The sequence below is a fragment of the Peromyscus eremicus genome, chromosome 1 (genome assembly GCF_949786415.1).
Source record: "Peromyscus eremicus chromosome 1, PerEre_H2_v1, whole genome shotgun sequence".
NCBI classification, from domain to species: domain Eukaryota; kingdom Metazoa; phylum Chordata; class Mammalia; order Rodentia; family Cricetidae; genus Peromyscus; species Peromyscus eremicus.
The window spans coordinates 53,997,681-54,005,766 of NC_081416.1; positions in this window are offsets into that span (position 1 = coordinate 53,997,681).

Consider the following 8,086-nt stretch of genomic DNA (forward strand, 5'->3'; position numbering starts at 1 on the left):
TTATATAATATTAATTATAATCATTATCAGTTTCATAATTGTTTTATCCCAAAAAAAGTTGGTTGGTATCAATGGGAAATATGAGAAATCGGCTGATAATATGTAAGCCCAACAACTAATTACTAAAGAAAATAATGCAATTTTGACTGATAAGTTAGAAACCTTAGAAAAACTTATTGAAATATATATTAGAGATATTCAGACAAAGACAGAGGAATTTAAGGCAGAACCAATCTCATCATTACATTATTAAATTAGAAAGGAACAGCCCAAGGTTATCAAAAAACCAACCTTAATTTATCCAGTCACCACACAGGAGCAACTGCCATATCCCCAAGGTTATGCAAGAGCTGACTGGATTCCTGTGAAAATGTTAGATTTGAGGAGATTTAAAGTGATAGTCTCATGTGATATGCATTCACCTTTTGTGAGGCAGATGTTAAATTCATGGTCAATAGTAACAGAATTATCCCGCAAGACTAGAAAGACTTGATTACAGCAGTATTGGAACCTGGTCCTCAATTACAGTGGAGGACCTGATGGAAAGATGAGGCTAGGACAATTGAACAGTAAAGTAAACAATTGAAATTTTCCAATACTGACTTCTTGGAGAGAGCAATTATGCTGATGTACAAAGACAGTCTACATATGATGACCACACCTTAACTCTATGCCATGCAGCAGCTTTGACTACTTGGAACAGAGTTGAAGAAGCTGGAAGGAGAACTGAGTCATTTACTAAAGGGCTCAAACAAAACCTTCACTGATCTTTTTTATAAAGATTGACTTCATCTGTAAATAGAATGATACCAAATTCAGAAACTAGACAAATAATAATTGAACCTATGCCTTTTGAAAATGATAATTTACAATGCAAGAGGGTAATTAGGTCTTTAAAGGCAAGATCAGTACCCATAGAGGAATGGATTCAAGATACAGTCAATATTGAATCTCATGACCATGATGATGCTTGGATAGGAGAGGTGATTTCCACAGGCTTGAAGAAAAATCAAAATGTCAGGTGTTTTAATTGTGGTAAACCAGGTCATCTGAAAAGGGATTGTAGGCAGGGTATTCCTAGAAACAATGTTTTTTCTAGGAATAATCCAAACAGAAGGTCCCAGCCTTCTGGAGTATGCAGAAGGTGTGGCAAAGGCCGACATTTGACCAATGAATGCAGATCAGCAAGGGACAGACAAGGTAACCCTTTGCCATCTGAAAATGCCTTCGGGAGCCTCTCACAGGCCCCCATGTCAAATTTGGTTCAGTCATTCCCTGTCACCATGGGGAAACACCTTCCCAGAGCAATTAAAGGACCTAATGCCTATTGTAAAAAACCACACTGCTCTGATGATAGAACAGCTTTAGAAGATAAAACAAAAATTTCAGCAGAAACCATAGAGCAAATATTTTGGCAAACATCTATAAATGATCAAAGACAAAAGTTAAAAATACGAATAAAAGACATTGTAATTGAGAATCTTGTAGACACAAGGACAGATGTAAAAATAATTGCATTAGAATCTTGGCATCCAAATTGGCCTCTTCAGGAGGTAAATGTTCAGCCTTTAGGGATTGGAACTTTATCTCGTGTAAAACAAAATGTGAGATGGGTCAAATGTATAGGGCCAGAAGGACAGAGAGGAAAATTAAAGCCATATGTGGCTAACATAACAATGAATTTATGGGGACATGATTTATTATAGCAGTGGAATACCCAGATTAACATTTGTCCAATCTCAGAAACAAACCATAAATAAATGTATGTTTCTGGGAAAAATATTAAAAGGTATTATAAAGAACAGTCACCAACCATTCAGGTTGTACGTAAACAGGGGACAACAGCTGCTGATCTTTCAAAGGTACCAACAGCCCTACCTTTAAAATGGCTAACTGACAAACCTGTCTGGGTGGAACAATGGCCTTTGACATAAAAAAAATTACAGGCCTTAGAACATCTGGTACAGGAGCAGCTAAATGCTCAACATATTGAAGAATCAACCAGTCCTTGGAATTCTCCTGTATTTGTTATTAAAAAGAAATCTGGGAACTGGAGAATGATAACAGATCTAAGAGCTATTAATAAGGTGATTCAGCCAACGGGCTCTTTATAGCCTGGCATTCCCTTGCCTTCTCTATTACCTAAAGGATGATCTATTATAGTGATTGATTTAAAAGACTATTTCTTCACTATACCTTTACACGAACAGGATAGAGAAAAAAGATATCAGTGGAGCCGGGTGGTAGTGGTGCATGCTTTTAATCCCAGCACTTGGGAGGCAGAGGCAGGCGAGTTCAAGGCCAGCCTAGGCTACAGAGTGAGTTCCAGGAAAGGCGCAAAATCCTGTCTTGAAAAACCAAACAAAAACAAACAAACAAACAAAAAATAACCCAACCAAGCAAAAAAAGATATCAGTGGAAAGTTCTCCCATAAGGGATGTTAAGCAGCCCCACTCTGTGCCAATATTTTGTACAACCACCATTGGAAATGATTCATAAACAGTTTCCTCAATCTATAATTTACCATTATATGGACAATATCTTACTAGCTGATTCAAATGTAGCTATCTTAGTGAAAATGTTTGAAGAAATAAAGAAAATTTTGCTCCTAAAAAAAAAAATACAGAGGAGATTCTATTAATTATCTAAGTTATAAGATAGGTTTACAAAAAAATTCAACCACAGAAAGTACAAATCAGGAGAGATCAATTACAAACTCTTAATGATTTTCAAAAATTGTTGGGAGATATTAACTGGCTATGGCCCACAATTGGATTGACAACTCAAGAACTAAGTAATTTATTTCAAACCTCACAAGGTGATAAGGACTTAAATAGTCCAAGAAAATTATCAGCTGAGGCTGAGAGAGAATTGGCTCTGGATAGAAAAGAAATTACAGGATACACATGTGGATCATTTGGATCCAGAGCTTGATGGTATTCTGGTTATTTTACTTTCTACAAATTCCCCTAAAAGAATTCTAATGCAGCGAGAAGATAATATCTTTTTGTTTAAGATTTATTTATTTATTACATATACAGTGTTCAGTCTGCTCATATCCCTGCAGGCCAGAAGAGGGCACCAGATCTCATTACAGATGGTTGTGAGGTACCATGTGGTTGCTGGGAATTGAACTAAGGACCTCTGAGTCATCTCTCCAGCCCAAAGACAATATCTTAGAATAGATTTTTTTTTTAACCACAAAAACAGAGCAAAAAATTAAAGACCTATGTATAAAAGTTTTCTGAATTGATTCTGAAGGAAAATTGAGACTATATCAATTAGCAGGAACAGACCCAACAGAAACTGTAGTACCTTTTACTAATGCTGAAATTTCCTCTTTATGGGCAAAAAAATGAACATTGGCAAAGAGCTTGCAGTAATTTTTTGGGAGAGATTAACAATAAATATCCCAAAAGCAAGAGACTTCAGTTTATAAAGAGAACTAACTGGGTCCTTCCTCACATTGTACAGGGAACACCAATTTCTGGACCCCTACATTCTATACTGATGCAAACAAATCAGGAAAGGCAGCTTATAAGTCAGGAAATTTAAGTAGCTCAAAGTCCTTATGATTCTGCTCAAAAGTCAAAATTCTGTTATTCTCATGGTATTACTACCATGAGATTTTTACCATTAGATTTTCCAGAACCTCTTACTATAGTTACTGACTCTAAATATGCATAAAGAGTTATTTTACATATTAAAATTGCTGAATTTATTCCAGACAATTCAGAATTGTCTTTGTTATTTATTCAGTTACAAGAAATAATCCAAAATAGAAATCATCCCTTATATATAAAACATGTATCAGATCCCATATGGGTCTACCAGGCCCTCTAGCACAACTATTGGATCTCACAGATTAACAACTAATAGATCAACCATTGGTAGGAAATGTGCTAGAAGCCTCGGGATTTCATAAGAAACAGCATGTCAATAGCAAGGGTTTGAAAAAGGATTTTTCCATCACTTGGCAATAAGCCAATGGAATTATAAAGAAATGTCTGACTTGTTCTTTGTATAACCAACCTCCACTACCTGCATGAATTAACCCAAAGGGTACTCAAAGAAATGAAATTTGGCAAATGGATGTGTTTCATTTTGCAGGGTTTGGAAAAATAAAATATGTACACTGTACCATAGATACATTTTCAGGATTTCAATGGGCAACTGCTTTGAGTTCTGAAAAGGCTGATTTTGTAATCACACATTTGTTAGAAGTTATGGCCATCATGGGAATACCTGTACAAATTAAGACAGACTGGTGGCGCGCGCCTTTAATCCCAGCACTCAGGAGGCAGAGGCAGGCGGATCTTTGAGAGTTTGAGGCCAGCCTGGTCTACAGAGCGAGGTCCAGGAAAGGTGCAAAGCTACACAGAGAAACCCTGTCTCGGAAAAACCCAAAACAAAACAAAACAAAACAAAAAACAAAACAAATTAAGACAGACAATGCTCCAGCATATGTCTCAAGTAAAATGAAAGGTTTTTTTGCATATTACAACATAAAGCATATTACAGGTATAACACACAATCCTACAGGGCAAGCAGTTATAGAAAGATCTAATCGAACTCCAAAAGATATGCTTAATAAACAGAAAGGGGTAGTAAAGACCCCCAGAGATAGATTGCATAATGCTTTATTAACTTTAAACTTTCTAAATGCTAATGAGAAAGGAACGACACCTGAGGAGAGACATTGGTTAATAGAAAAAAATACTGAATTAAATCAGCCTGTATACTTTAAAGATGTGTTGACCTCAGAATGGAAACCACGATATGTGTTATGTTGGGGAAGAGGTTTTGTTTTTGTTTCCACAGGAGAAGAAAAGCTATGGCTACCATCAAAATTGATAAAGATTGATTCGAACAAGAGAGATCTGTTGATTAGAAGAGGCGATAGTTCATTAAACAGCATGACCATTCAATCTAAACTAACTTAGAATAGTAATAAATGCTTTGATCAGATATAACTTGTCAAAAGGGAAACTCCCCAAAGTTAGGGTTGGGATAGGGTTTTGTTTTTATCTTTCTAGGAGAATGAAGGCAACCAGCTAAGGAATCTGAAGACCACTGGACAAATGAGATATCTGAAGGAAAAGAATGAATCATCCAGAGAAAATGTCCCAAGAAAAAGAGTAAATTAGCCTATTGGTATATCACATTTCCAACAGGATAAAATATCATAAATCTTCCCAAATGTTTGTTTCTGTTGTTCTCCAAAGACACATATTGCAAATGTTCTTTTTGTAGTCCCAGTTCAATTAAAAATTAAAGCTGAAAAAAAAAAAAAGCCAGGCGGTGGTGGTGCATGCCTTTAATCCCAGCACTTGGGAGGCAGAGGCAGGTGGATCTTTGTGATTTCGAGGCCAGCCTGGTCTATAGAGCGAGATCCAGGAAAGGCACAAAGCTACACAGAGAAACCCTGACTCGGAAAAAAAAAATTAAAGCTGGCTTTGGAGTTGGAGCTTGGCTCTCTTCTTCTCTAAATGGAAGCATGCTTGTTAAAGGAAAATCCAAAATCTCTGTTTCATGTCAGAAGAGCCACCTGGTATGGGACAGAAAAAAAACAAAATAAGGGACTATTCTATTGCCACTAATCTCATAATTCTTTGGCTTTATTTTGACTCTTTAAAATTTTTCTTAAGGTATAAATATTATCTCAAAATTTTAAACTTTTTGTCATGATATTAATGATCATATAGAGTACTAACTAATTCCAGAAAAAGGCTTCATCTAGCTTCCTATACATGATTTCAAGTTTGAATCTCAATCAGGCAACTAGGAATTAAGTTTTTGTACTCTATTTGTACATAACAAATTATGATCCTTTAACCTCTTGGAGATCTGCTGCATATAACATTTAAAATGTTTACGTTTTCTGTAGTGAACCATGATCATGTCTAACAATGACCTTTGAAGTCTCCAAACGGATGATGGGGCCCCACAATGATTCCACTGGACCTATGGTAATGCCACTAACCTGACAGACACCACCCAAAGATCAGATTTGGACTACAAACAGCTCAAGACAATTTCTTTCTTTCTTTCTTTCTTTCTTTCTTTCTTTTTTTTTTTTTTTTTTTGGTTTTTTGAGACAGGGTTCCTCTGTGTAACAGCCCTGGCTGTCCTGGAACTCACTCTGTAGACCAGACTGGCCTCACAGGTGTGCACTAGCACCACCCGGGTTTTTTTTTTTTTTCTTTTTTTCTTTTTTTCTTTTTTTTTTGGTGACAAGATATGTCTGCTCCTGGCAGCATCAATCTATTTCAGTGAAGATGATGGGCATCGAAGAAACTCCATAGGGAGTTTACTTTCTTTGTGGCAAAAGTTAGCCGCTGGGCAAGAAACTGCCCTTGCCTTGACTGCTGACAGTATGCTGTCCAAATTGGACAAGCAGGACACATAAGAAAGCGAATGCTAAATTTTGCCAAGACAAGGCGGGACAGTCGTTCAAAAATCCTGCTTTACAGATAAGTCTGTCAGATATTCTAGACCTACAGGCTGAAGATGGATGCCCCAATGTTAGAGGAACCTTGGGTGACTGTCCAGTCAGCTGTTTGTCATTTCTTAGTTTTGGAAATTGTTTACTCTGCACTTCCTGTTTACACAGGTAATATTATATCCTTCTCAGGTCTCTGATGGAATTGAAGACTAGATAGTTATAGTTTTCCTTGTTTCCAAATTCAGAAAAGAAATTCACAAAAGTTATAAAGTGTATAAGGTTGAGAGACATAAAAAATTTTGGGTTTGTAATGAAAGTTAAGATAGCAAGTGAATTAGGTACAACCCTTTGGACTCACCAAGATAGGATCAGATAATGGAGTATTTTTTCTGAATTTGTCAAATACAAATGGACTAGACATTGTTAATGTAATTCTTGCCTGTATATATTTGTATAGTTATTGTACTTATTGCATATAGTTTTACTATGTTAGTTAAAACCTTCACTTTTTAGACAAAAAGGGGGAAATGTGGTGTGATAATTTGATTATGTTCTGACAAATAAAGCTTGCTTGGAGGACTGGAGAGATGGCTCAGAGGTTAAGGGCACTGACTGCTCTTCCAGAGGTCCTGAGTTCAATTCCCAGTACCCATATGGTGGCTCACGACCATCTGTAATGAGATCTGGCACCCTCTTCTGTGTACAAAATAAATAAATAAATCTTTAAAAAAAAAAAAAAAAAGCTTGCTTGGAGCCAGAGGGCTGAGCTAGCCACTAGCTGATCATAGATGTTTGGAGGACTGTAGACAGAGAGGATCCAGTAAGTAGTAAGGCAGGGCTGAGAGAGGATCTTGGCTGTTTTGGATGGAGGAATGGAAGAGGTAGGAAGCAACTGGCAGCTACTCCCTGTTCTCTGATCTTTCAGGTTCTTACCCCAATATTTTACTCCCAATTTTTCACTGATAAAGATTAATCAGATTTATACTTCACTGTATGGTTGCTCAGAATTGAACTCAGGACCCCTGGAAGAGCAGCCAGTGCTCTTAACCTCTGAGCCATCTTTCCAGCTCTAAAAGGTTTATTTTTACGTGTGAGTGTTTTGCCTGCATGTATGTAAGTGCGCCATGTGTGTATCTGGTACCTGGAGTTCAGAAGAGGGTAACAGATCCCTAGAAACTGGAGTCATAGATGTTTGGGAGCCACCATGTGGGTGCTGGGAATTGAACCCAGATCTTCTGGAAGAGCAGCCAGTGCTCTTAACCAATGAACCATTTCTTCAGCCCCATTCATGATTCTTCCAGACACAGGCCATGTGTATGGGGAGATGGCTCAGTTGGTAAAATGCTTCTGTACAAGCATGAAGACTTGAGTTTGATTCCCCAGAACATAGGTGAGAAAGCTGGACATCGTGGCACACTTTATAATCCCAGCTCTTCAGAGAGGGAAATGGGCAGATTCCTGGGACACACTGGCAGGCCAGCCTATGCTGCCAAGTCCAGGATAGAGAGAGATCCTACCTCAAAACCTAACGTGGCTGGATGTGGTTGCACACATCTTTAATCTTAGCACTTGGGAGTCAGAGACAGGTATATCTCAATCATATTGATGTGACCCTGGTCTACATAGTGAGTTCCAGGCTAG